Source organism: Eubalaena glacialis, chromosome X (genome assembly GCF_028564815.1).
Source record: "Eubalaena glacialis isolate mEubGla1 chromosome X, mEubGla1.1.hap2.+ XY, whole genome shotgun sequence".
NCBI lineage: Eukaryota > Metazoa > Chordata > Mammalia > Artiodactyla > Balaenidae > Eubalaena > Eubalaena glacialis.
In genome coordinates, this window is record NC_083736.1 from 48380435 (window position 1) to 48392741 (window position 12307).

Sequence of the window (12307 nt, forward strand, 5' to 3'; positions counted from 1 at the left end):
ATGAATATACCACATTTTCTTTACCCACTCATCCAACAAGAGATACTTAGGTTGCTTCCAAGAACCCCAGGTGATTGTCATGATGGGAGGCAAGTTTAAGAAACACTGCTCTCTAGTCAGATCACATAGCATGACAATTTATTCCTAGCAAAATACAATCTAGAATGACTGATGGCAATTAAATCCTGACCAAGGCAAGGAAAAAGCCTTCCAGCCACAATGCCCCTCGGAATAGCTGAGCACCCTGGCTCCATTTCCACATCTATGATGACTGCTACCCTCTGAAGCAGAATGAGTTCCTGGCCCTAATTGGTCCAGTTCAGTTGTTAACCTTGCAATTTTCCAGGAGACTAAAATTATTTAGGTGAGATTAAACAACATATGCAAACAACAAATCAGAAAAGGAGCACATTTGAGCTTTAAAGAAAGTAGGAGTTGAGATTCTGAACAACTACCTATAGCTTTTAATTGCTGGCTTACTGTTCAGTCCAACAAATATGAATTGAGGGACTACTAAATGCCAGGATGCAGACAGCACAGAGTAGCCCACTTAAACGTGAGAAGCTATAAGCACCTGTGTGTACCATGGGAACACAGAGGAAAGGCATCTAACCAGTCAGTGAGGTAATGCTTTCTAGAAGAAGCAACACCTATTTATAAAACTCAAGGGAAAACAGCTCCCTGAGAAAAGTTTAATGTCTCATTTCCAATCACATGTAGTAGTCTACAGCAGTGGCTTTCAAATTGTGCTTCCCAAACCAGGATTATGGAGAATTGGACCAAATAACCAGACAGGACAGGTACTCCTATTTTCTCTTCAATCTGAGCTCATATTCTCCATTTTATCTATTTTATATTTTGGGTCTTTCAGAAAATATTTTATTAAAGAACATTTTCTATTAAACAACTATAAGTATTTATCACTAGAATGTAAGCTCCAAGAAGGCCAGGATTTCTTGGTCTGTTTTGTTTACTGCTATACCTCCAGTGCATAGAACATAGGGAATCAATGAACCATTTAGACTTTCAACCAATATTTAATGAGTCAGGCACTGATACATGCCAGGCACTGATCTAGATGTGAAGATACAATAGTGAACAAGAGCCCCAAATTCCTGTCCTCATGGAGCTGACATTCTAGTGATTAATATTTCACGATAGGCACAGGGCCATAAAGAATATCTAGATTGTAAGCCTGTTAGTTGCAGTGATGGTATTATACCCATCCGGGTCTCTAGAATCCTGCCTGACCATAGAGAGCTTAATCCAAAGGCAATACCGCTTTCTGACCTCTGCAATACAACTTCCTCCAGGTCATCCCAAATGCCGTTGGGATGCTAGCCTTGCTCCCATCTACCATGTTAAATACATCAAACTGGTGTCTGACTCAGGCAGGGCTCTGTGGTCCACTTTCTCCACCTGTTCTCAATTCCAAAGAAAAAGAAATCAGAGATGACAAGGAAGCATCACTTTATAAGAAAAGTCAAGGGGAGGATGTGTAAGTCTGCTTTAGCAATAGAAATATGGATGGTTTATATTTCAACTGCAAGGCCTATGTGCCTTGAAGTCTAATTACCTTAAAATTACAGACCAAAACTACTGTTGATGCAAATTTGCATCAACACTCTGTGGAGTTCAACAACCATTAAGAAATTAAACTGAAAAAAAAAAGAAATTAAACTGATAACCACAAAGCTAGGAATAATGTCAAATTAAAAAGTAAGAATAGGGACTTCCCTGGTGGTCCAGTGGGTAAGAATCCACCTTCCAATGCTGGGGACGTGGGTTCCATCCCTGATCGGGGAACTAAGATCCCACATGCCAAACTAGAGAGCCCGTGTATCACAACTACAGAGCCCATGTGCTCTGGTGCCTGCACGCCACATCTAGAGAGAAGCCTGCATACCGCAACAGAGACTGCATGCCACAACAAAAGATCCCGTGTGCCGCAACCAAGACCCGATGCAGCCAAAAATAAATAAATAAATATTTTAAAAAATAAATAAATAAAACATAAGAATAGCAGCAATCGTAAACCACAGTCAATTCAGGGCAACATTGACAAAGTGGCCTTCCCTCTCAGCTGTAGGAGTTTCAGTTATCTATATACACACGCACGGTAGAGTCTTTGCCATTAAATACTGCAGTCAAGCTAGAGGTGGTAGAATACTGATCCAGTGTTCAGTAAAGGCTATTAAAGGTGTTAATTTTGTGAATACTCAATTTTAGTACCCTTAAACTGCTCTCAGGCTGCCAAGAGCCAGCCCATTTCTGTAGGTGAAACTGCTTGTCACATGTAAGAAAGAAGACTTAGATTTATTTAATCTGTTGTGGCTCATTTAGGGGCTGGAGACTCTGAGCATAACTTTTGTAATCAGCAGATACAGCAGGAACTTCAGCATCCAGTGGACCTATGCTCAAATTGAAGTGGTAGGGAATATCATGGGCAAGTCACTTAACTTCCTCATCTATAAAATGGAGATTTTGCTATATTCCTACCTAATTGTAAGACTTTGAAATTATTTATATAAAATACCTAGCATACAGGTTCTGAAAAAGTCATTATGAAATAAAGCATAGCCTGTTTATTCTGCAGAGATGAAGCCTATAGTACATATTACTCTGCAGGTCCTCAGAAATCATTTGAAACAAGTAGATTCCAGAATAGGCACTTGCTCTGCCCAAAGCAAAATCTTGCAGTATTGAAAAATCAGAAGGCCTGATGAAAGGTATTCTTAGGAATAAGAGGAGAACAAAAGTCCAAGGTAGCTTTTGGGTTACCTTGGAAAGGAAGACAGGAGTTGCAGAGAGGACAGTGATGGTGAGAAATTTCTAAGAGTCCTTGAACCAGGGGCTGCAGCTAACATAAATGAATGAAAGTGGTTAAGAAAATCAACTGCTAGAAAATTTTTTTCCTAAACTATGCTGTGGGTGTTAACAATATAAACATGCAAAATATTGGAGTTATCATTTTAAATTCAAAATTAAAAACAAAAGTTCAAAATAGAAAAATTTAATCATTACATTTTTGCGTCTGATTTATTCTCCTTTGACTTGGAACAGGAGGTCTGATGCTTTTCTTATGTACCAAGAGGTCAATGTTAGGTCTTATATTTTTGTGTTACAATGTGCACTAAAGAATTTAGCCTTGAATCCTTTTACTGGGGATGATTTTTATCCTATTTCATAATGGAAAACAGCTGCTTAGAAATGTAGGAATTTCCAAACACACATAGATGTCTTGCACAGTGTTTTTTATATTTAGGGTTACTACTCCTGAGATATTTGTAGAATTCTGGTATTTCAGTGACATCATGCTTCACTTTCAGTACCATAGCACAGCAATTCAGTATCTCCACTGTAGCTATTCTTTCACACCATGAATATCAATTGAGAAAGGTTAACTGAACTATTACATTAATTCATTTTCATAGAATACAATGTCAGAAAACCTTTTCTGGAATTCAATAGACAACTCCACAATTGGGGGAATGTAATTCAGGCCATCACATTCATTTCTTGGAAAACAATTTCAGCAAAGTCAGCCAGTCTATCTCCTGCCAAATTAGTTTCCCAAAGGCATAATTTTGCTAGGAATGAGCAAATACAACCACACATTTGGAAGGTATTTCTGAACAACCTTGTTTTTATTCAAAGTGAATTGTAATGTCAACCAAACAGGTCAAATATATTATTTCAGTCTTTGATGGTGTGCTGAATGCCTTTTGGATACCAAATAAGTAATATTTTCCAGTATCATCAATACCATACCTCAACTAGGTCAATTAATCTCCATAATAGGGAAGATTGCCATGACATGAATCTAATAATTCACCAAGCAAAGTATTCAACTATGTTTGGTGCAAACCACAATGTTAATTACCAGTTCTTGACATGATTCATTTTGAACATTTTTGCACAAAAAGTGGAATCCTAAGGAGTGATACAATGAACAGCTTTAAGTCTTTGTAAAGTGTTTCTGAAAAAAACTGAAGTTTCCTAAGTCCAACAGTAACACTATTGCAGAAGCACCATCTGTAGTCATATTCACTAATTTTGACCAATCTATACTAAAAATTTCAAGACTTTTCTCAACATACAAAATCCAAGTATTTCTAGATGTACCCGTCAGAGGCAAGTCCAAAAGAGTTAGACTGCATCAAAATTCTAGGTGCGGAGGTTCTTAAACTTTAGGGTGTATCAGAATCAGTTGGAGGGCTTATTAAAACAAATTAACAAGCCTCATCTCCAGTAGGTCTGGGGTAAGGCCTGAGAATCTGCATGTATAACAAGTTTCCAGGTGGTACAGTGCTGTTGATTAGGGACCATACTTTGAGAACTACTGGCTAGACACATAGCTAAGTGTACCTTTAAATGCATAGTGTTTATATCTGCTGTAACCAGTTGTAATCTAAAACTTTACAATTTAACTTCTTGACACAATGTCACAAAAATGTTCAGCCACCAATTTTTAACATCCTGAGCAACAGTATCTACTACCTTTGCAAATGCTTGTTTATAATGTAAATTCTGCTGTACTCAACACTCTCTTCTTAAACGACTACCTACAAAAGGCTTTCAAGCCCTGGTAATTTTTTCATGTAATATATAATTGCATTTCATGGCAGTATTACTTAATTCTGTCTGTATTCAAAAACAACCTATTGAAATTCCAAGCCCTTTCTAAAGTTCTTTTTGTTTCAGCACTCATCATTCTTGTATACTGGTCATATTTCTTACAATGGTTTATTTTTAAATGGTATCTTAAATTGTAGTCTTTCAACAAACACATTTTATTTAGATATAGAGGAATACTCATCATTTCCACTAGGAAATAGGCTCCCTTTGATTTTCCTTTAAATATATGACCTTCCTGTATAGATAATTTTTCTTTTTTTCACTTTTCACAGATATGGGCACAAGAAATATTTCATATTCTTCAAAACTACTATAAAAAAGTACAAGCACAACAATCAATGGTGTCTTAGTTATCTATTTCTGTATAACAAATTACCCCCAAAACTTAGTGGCTTAAAAAGCATTTATTTTCTCATAGTATCTGTGAGCGTGGCTTAACGGGGTTCTTTGGCTCAGGGTCTCTCACAGGCTGCAATCAAGGTGTCAGCTGGGGCTGCAGTCATCTCAAGGCTTGGCTGGGGAAGGATCCACTTCCAAGCTCACTCACGTGGCTGTTGGCAGGATTCAGTTCCTTGTGGGCTGTTGGACTGAGGGCCTCAGTTCCTCACCAGTTGTTGGTCAGAGGCTTCCCTCAGTTACTTGTCACGTGGGCCTCTCCAGAGGGCAGCCCACAACACGGCAGCTTGCTTCATCAGAGTGATCAAGCAAGAAATGCCAGAGAGAGAGACAGAGAGAGAGAGAGAGAGAACAAACAAGATGGAAGTCGCAGTTTCTTATAACCTAATCTCGGAAGTGACATCTCATCACTTTTGCTGTAGTCTGTTCATTAAAAACAAGTCACTAAGTCCAGCCCACACACAGGGGGTGAGGGTAGATTAAACAAGAGTGTGAATACCAGGAGGCGGGAATCACTTGGAGCCATGTATGAAGAAGATGGTTATCATGAAAGGCAAGTGGCACTTGGTCACTGTGTCAGGGAGACACCATGGATCGGTAGAGACTCCAATAAATGAAGACCATGTAGCTCGGCAAAAGGGGGCAACCAGTGTTGCGAGAGGATCTGATATTTCAAGAGTGGTTGGAAAGTCAGAATTCTTGGTAACGTTTCACAATTTTTAAAATGTTGGCAACAAATTCATATTTGTTAAAAAAGAAATGCGTTTGTAAAATGCAAGTTAAATGATAGAAGGAAATGAAAAATCATTCAACTAGATGATGCCTTAATATTCAACCCAAACCCACTATTTGACTTTAGATTCTGATGAACACTATTGATCAATGAAAATCAATGAAGTTCTTTTAAAAAAATGTGTGGGGCTATGGGCTGCCAGTTTGCCATCCCTGCCATAATCTTTGGGATTTTCTTTGTGGTATAGATGAAAGGGCAAAGGTTTTGGTGTCTGAAATGCAAACTGTGGCTCTGCCACTTCCACTATGTCCTTGGGCCTATGACAAGAGCCAGAGAAAAGATACTCCGGGCTATTATTGTTAGTATTTTCTTACTTGTCTCCCCTACTAGACTATGAGCTGCTGGAGGGTTAGAGTACCCACCTGACCACAACACTCCCTTATCTCACTTTCCTACTTCATTCTTCTGTACAGCACTTACTATACTACCTAAAATACTATATACTTTGTCTTTTTATCTTGTTTATTGTCTGTCTTTCCCACTAGAATATAAACTTCATGAGGTCAGAAACCTGTCTGTTTTGGTCACTGCTTTATCTTCTCAATATTGAACTGTGCCTAGTGCACACTAGGAGCCCATTAAACATTTGTTTAATGAATGAATTCCATTGTTCATAGTACTTAGCACAGGGTCTGGCAAGAGTAGGTGTTCAAAAAATGCTGAAAAGCATTCATTGTCCTGATAAGAGAATGGTAGGCAGATCAAGAAGTACCCTACATGCCATGCCAAGCTTAAGGCATGAGAGTGAAATGTCCATGTCCAATCTACTTGGCACACAAGATATTTTGGTCAAAGTAACTGTAGCTGGCATTTATATGGCATTTACTATGTGGTACATAATGTTCTAAGCACTGTACTTATATTAAATCATTTAATACTCACAATAAAGTCTGTGATGTAGCTATTATTACTATCCTCCTCCTCCACATGAGAAAACTGAGGCAGAGAGAGGTTAACTTGCCCATATTTATATAACTAGTAAGTAAAAGAACAAGGATTTAAACCCAGGCAGTCTGGCTCCAAGGTCTGTTCTTAGCCATTATGCTACACAAACTAAATATAAGAAAAGTGTTCTGGAAAAGGTTATTAAAATGCAACTATACTGTTTTGAGAGATGTTAAAGATGAAGGATTTTGATGTCAGATATATTTAGGTTCATATCTTGGCTCAACCACATTCCAGCAGTGCAACCTTGGGCCAGTGACTATGCTGAGCCTGTTTTTATTTTAGCTATAAAAAACGTAGATTAATACATATCCTGAAGGGTGGTTGTGATGATTAAATGACATAATGAATCTATGTGAGGTACCGAGCCCATGTGGTAGCTATTATTACTACCACCAAGGGGGAATTTATTCTATAAATGCATTGCTAAGCAGCTACAAAACTTACTTTTACTTAACAGAGTTTGGCAATTCCATTTGGAATCAAGTTAATTTACATGGAATGAAACTATAACATTATAAAACACTGGTTCTAAATTCTTCCTTATCTGCCTTTCTCTTTTAACAACCATTATTGTATATAATGTGTCAAGCCCTAAAGCAAAATCTCTGCCCTCTCGGAACTCAATTAAAAGATAATTACATACAAACTTCCAGTCATAAGATAAGTAAGTTCTGGGGATGTAATACATAGCATGGGGGAAAAAAAGAATTATAATGTGATATGAAAATACTATGAGAGAAAAAAATATTAGAGAGGTAAAAATAAAAAGAACACTCTGGTAGCACAAGGGAAGGCATCATTTACCTTGGCTGGGAAAGATTTCATAGTGATAACTTTTGAGCAAGAATAAGTAGGAATTGGCTACACAATGGTGAGAGTAAAATAAGAAAAGCACTATGTGAGAGGACATGGTATGTCTAGGAAGCCAGAAAAGTTCAGAATGGTTGGGACATTCCAATGGTTGGAACAGGTGTGGGCAAAGGTAAGCACCAAGTAAGGCTTGGAGAGAGTTTGGGATCAGACTGTGAATGGCATTGTCTGCCATGCTGACAAGTCTGGGCTTAGTAGGGTAGGCAAAAAGTAGCCAGTGGGTATCTTCAGGCACAGACAAAAGTCAACTTTGGTTTTCAAAGTATCTCTGACAGCAATGTAGAAGATGGACTATGGTCCAGAGAGTGGTAAAGGAACAAGTTGAGGCAATTTTCATGGCTCAGGTAAGAAATGATGGCAGCCTGAGCTAGAGCAATGGGGGTGGAAGTAGCTGGACTCAGTAGACATTTCTGAGGTAGAGGTGACAGGACCTAGTGACCGAGTGGATATGGGAAGTGACAGGAGAGTGAAAAATTGAGAAGAACTCCATGGTTTCTGGCTTGAAATGGATGAAAGACGACATCCATAGAAAAAGAGAACACCAAAAATAGAACAAGTTTTGGGGGAAAATAATGAATTCCATCCTGGATACTTTTTAGTATGAGTGACCTATAAGACATCAAGTAGTAGAAAGCTGAAAAGATGTGTCAGAAGCTCTTGAGAGAGGTTAGGGGTAGAGAAAGAGCTATAGGAATAATCAGAATACAGTTAATATTTAAAGCCATAATAATGGATGAGATTGCTCAGGAAATGAATGTAGAAGAATATAACTAGGACAGAAGTCTTGAGAGCACCAATGCTTAAGGAAGCAGTAAGAGGAGAAAGAACTAGAGACTTATAAGGAGAATCAGAAGTGAGCTGCATTATGGAATCCAAGAAAGGAAATTCAAGGAAAGGATGGCTCATGTCAATTATCTCATAGAGGACCAATAAAGCGTAAGAATGGAAATGGTTTTGGTGCCTTCAGAATGGTGACATCACATATCAAGTGGCAATAGGCTAGGGAATAGGAATTAATACAGTCTTCTTTTTTCAAGAATAATGGTTAAAAGGGAAGAACAGGGATAAGGATAATGGCTTAAGGAAATTACAAAGTAAAGGGGAAGTTTTTGTTTTTAAAGGTTATTTGTATACGCTTACGTACTTATAAGTGAAAGAAACCAGAGAGGGAGAGACTTAAAATGCAGAGAAGAAAGAGACTGCTACTTTTGAATTCCTATAATATCACTATATGACTCACTCACTTGGCACTGAGCTTACACATTTGCCTTGTACTGGCAGTATTGTACATTTAGCAATGCTGGCACAAACTAAGTGCTCAATAAATCTACTTATTATCATTTTTCTTCATGCATCTATGCATATTATCTGGCCAGTAAAAGTGTACAATCTTACACAAGAATGTACAGAAAGGAAACTGTGGTGAAACTGTGGAAAGAGACTTTGAGCAATACAGATCCAGAACAGATTTTTACCCACCATTTACTAGTGTCCAGACCAAAGAAAAATCATTTCACTTCTTTGCACCTGTTATTCAACTGTTAAATGGGAAGAATATCACACATTCTTGCAAGCTTATGAGGATTAAACAAGCTATTTAAAAAGCACTTTATATACAACTTGGTGCTCAAGAAGAAGACCTAATTACTATTATGATAATTTTTCCTACCACTAGAGCATCTAGTAGAGTCACTAACGTTTCAGGATGTGTCAATGATTGAGGATAAGTAAATAATCAGGAGGCACAGCAGCCACTGCTATACTGTATTCTAGAGAACGAAAGCACAAAATGGCATCAGCTGTTGGTCAGCCTTCTCAAACTTTGCTTATTCATTTACCATCAACATGATTTCTGCCACATCCAAGTACTGAACCTTAATACTTTTCTTTAAATCAACTTACTTCTATTTAATTGGCCTAAAGAGTTCTAAAGAGTTATAGCTGTGAAACTGTGGGTTTCATGCGTTGATTATCTTTTTTTCTAATATATATATTTAACCATTAAAACAAAGTATTCATCCCATTAACCACCCCACATCATCTTTCAAACCACATTCTAAAACTGCTTTAGGGTTGCTCTGATACCCTTAGGAAGAGATCAGGTAGCAATTTGTGGCTTTACTTAATTTTTCTGCTACTGGCAATGATAACTTACAAAGGTTTGCAGAACGTACAAATGAAACAAACCAAATGACAAAATTCATCCCAGTTATATACCCTGAATATTTTCATGGGAAGTCCTAAATTGTCTAAAGCTAAAGAGACAACCCAGCAATTTATCTTTTTATGTAATCCCTCCATCTCTATTTCTCTATCACAAATGAAAATGAGATTGGGAATAAAGGCCCATCCTGTGACCTAGTCTCAAGAACAGAACCAAGGGGAGGAGAAAAACACTAGTGGGTTTTGCTCTGAAGCACTAGCATTTCAATCAAAAGATATGGTAGGCATGCAGATCATTCAAGTGAAAACCTGCTATCTTCAAGACAGTGGAACACTCCTCTGAAAAGGCAAACCACAATGAGTTATTAACCAATACCTTTCAAGTCCTTGTTACAAACCAGGAAGTTCTCCATCACTCCAACAGCAACAACAACAACAACAACCATCACTGACCAGAACCGGGAGAGAAAACTTCACTCACTGATAACATCTACAGATACTTTACATATGCACTTTTGGAGCCAGTCTTAAATCCACTATGTTAAGAGCCACACTACACACTTTTAAAAAGTCACTCCTACAATGCATTCTAAGATCACTAACCTTTTCATTCAGGGAAAAAAATGTATCCTGCACCTAAAATATACAAGTTATTATGGAGACTATGAGAAGATTAAAGAGTTTGTTTATAATCTAGCATGGGGAACAAGACATGTATTTCACAAACGGTGGTACTCATGACTGAAAGGGCTGCTGGGAAATTTTCCCCCCAACATTTTATTAAGAAAAACTTTAAACATATAGCAAAGTTGAAATAATTTTACAGTGAACATTAGAAAAGTCACGACTGAGATTCTACCATTTTTACTACATTTGCTTTATCACCTATCAATCCATCTTATTTTTTTATGAACTGCTGGGATTTAAAAAATGAGACTATGTGTAATGAAGAATCTTAGTAGGCCATATTAGGGTTGCTTCTCAAAAATTTTCACTGATGAGGTGTATGAACAAAAAAGCTGGAAAAACCCAAACCCATACTCAGTGTTCAACTCCTGCCAACCTCCAATCAAAATCTATTCAGAGCTCACAGTAGGCCATTTTACATCTCCACATCCTTGTCCCCTCTGAACCATCCTTTCCAGCCCTCCTCAAGGCTCAGTACCAATCTGTGAAACCTCCCCCAACTTTCACACCCTCACCCAGAATTAACCAATGCCCCCTACAGGGACCACATTTTTCATCATTAGCAATTAGCTCACGGTATCTGCAACTCTTGTTTTCAGTCTGTCTCTTTTACTAAACTCTGACCTCCGTGAGGGCAGGGATCCCCTTACTTCCCTCTGAATCCTCAGCAACCAGTATAGTACCTAGCCTATAGCAGGAACTCAATAAATAATATAAATGAATAGCCCAGACCTGTCTTTACCCAGGAGCCAAGGAAGATTTTAGTCCAGTGTGGGAATGATTTAATCACACTGGCACTTTAGAAAGATTCATCTTAGAGCACCGTTGTTAAGAGCATGAGCTTTGGAGCCAGATTGCCTGGGCATGACTCCCAGAATCCCAGCTCTGCCATTTATTGCCGGGTGACTTTGGGCAAGTTTCTAAACCTCCTGTGCCTCAGTTTCCTCATTTGAAAAAACGGGTAATACTGCTTCACAGGTTATCGTGAGGATCAAATGAGATAATTTTTGTTGTTGTTGTTAAAGCACACAGATTAGCAGCTGGCACATAGTAAGCATTCCATCAATGTTAGTCACTGTTGCCAGCAACCAAGTTAATAATGACAATGAGGTAAAAAGTCCTTAAAGCTCGAGTGGTAGCAGTGAAAACAAAGTGGAAAGAATGGCCATAAAAGAAGAATCTACTGAAAAATGCACAGTCAGGAAGGCAAGCAAATGAGTGTCTGACATATTTTTTCTCCTACTTTGTATGTTTGAGATAGCTCGTGATTGAATTTTTTTAAAAAATTATTAAAAACAGCTATAATTACCCAGCCTAGGCACAGATTAGATGCTGGGCACAAGGAGTCTAGCATGACTGGACTCTAGCCACAAGCTCTATGACCACTGTGAGTTTCTTTATGCAGGTCTTTCAGTCACTCAGCTGAGATTTTTTTCCTCATTACTCCACCCAGCACCATTTCTTTAGTTTATGATTCCCACAATTCCATATCCTATCTTCTGACTATGCACACTTCCCCAAGAGCCTTGGTTGGGGAATGGGTTTGTGGTTTTGTCCTACCCAACCCTGTACTGCTTTTCTTTTTCTTCTTCCTGCCCACCTCCTTTACTTCTCAAGCCTTGCTATTCCCTACACGTAGGAACTTGAAACCCAAGAGTATGGAAAAGCAACAGAGCAATAGCAGTTGTGCCAAGAACTGGGGTTGCTGCCAAGCTGTTCTCCAGGCCCCATATGCAGTGACCAACTACACGCAGAGATTAGACTGAACTACCCATGGGGCCTCACATGCTTGATATTCCCGTTTGCTTCTGT

At 38.4% G+C, this 12307-nt stretch overlaps 1 protein-coding gene across 6 annotated transcripts in view; it reads right to left on the minus strand.

Moving 5' to 3' along the window:
• FAM120C (family with sequence similarity 120 member C) overlaps positions 1-12307 on the minus strand; it is a 162820-nt gene that overhangs the window by 148918 nt on the left and 1595 nt on the right. The gene's annotated exons all lie outside the window — the stretch shown is intronic.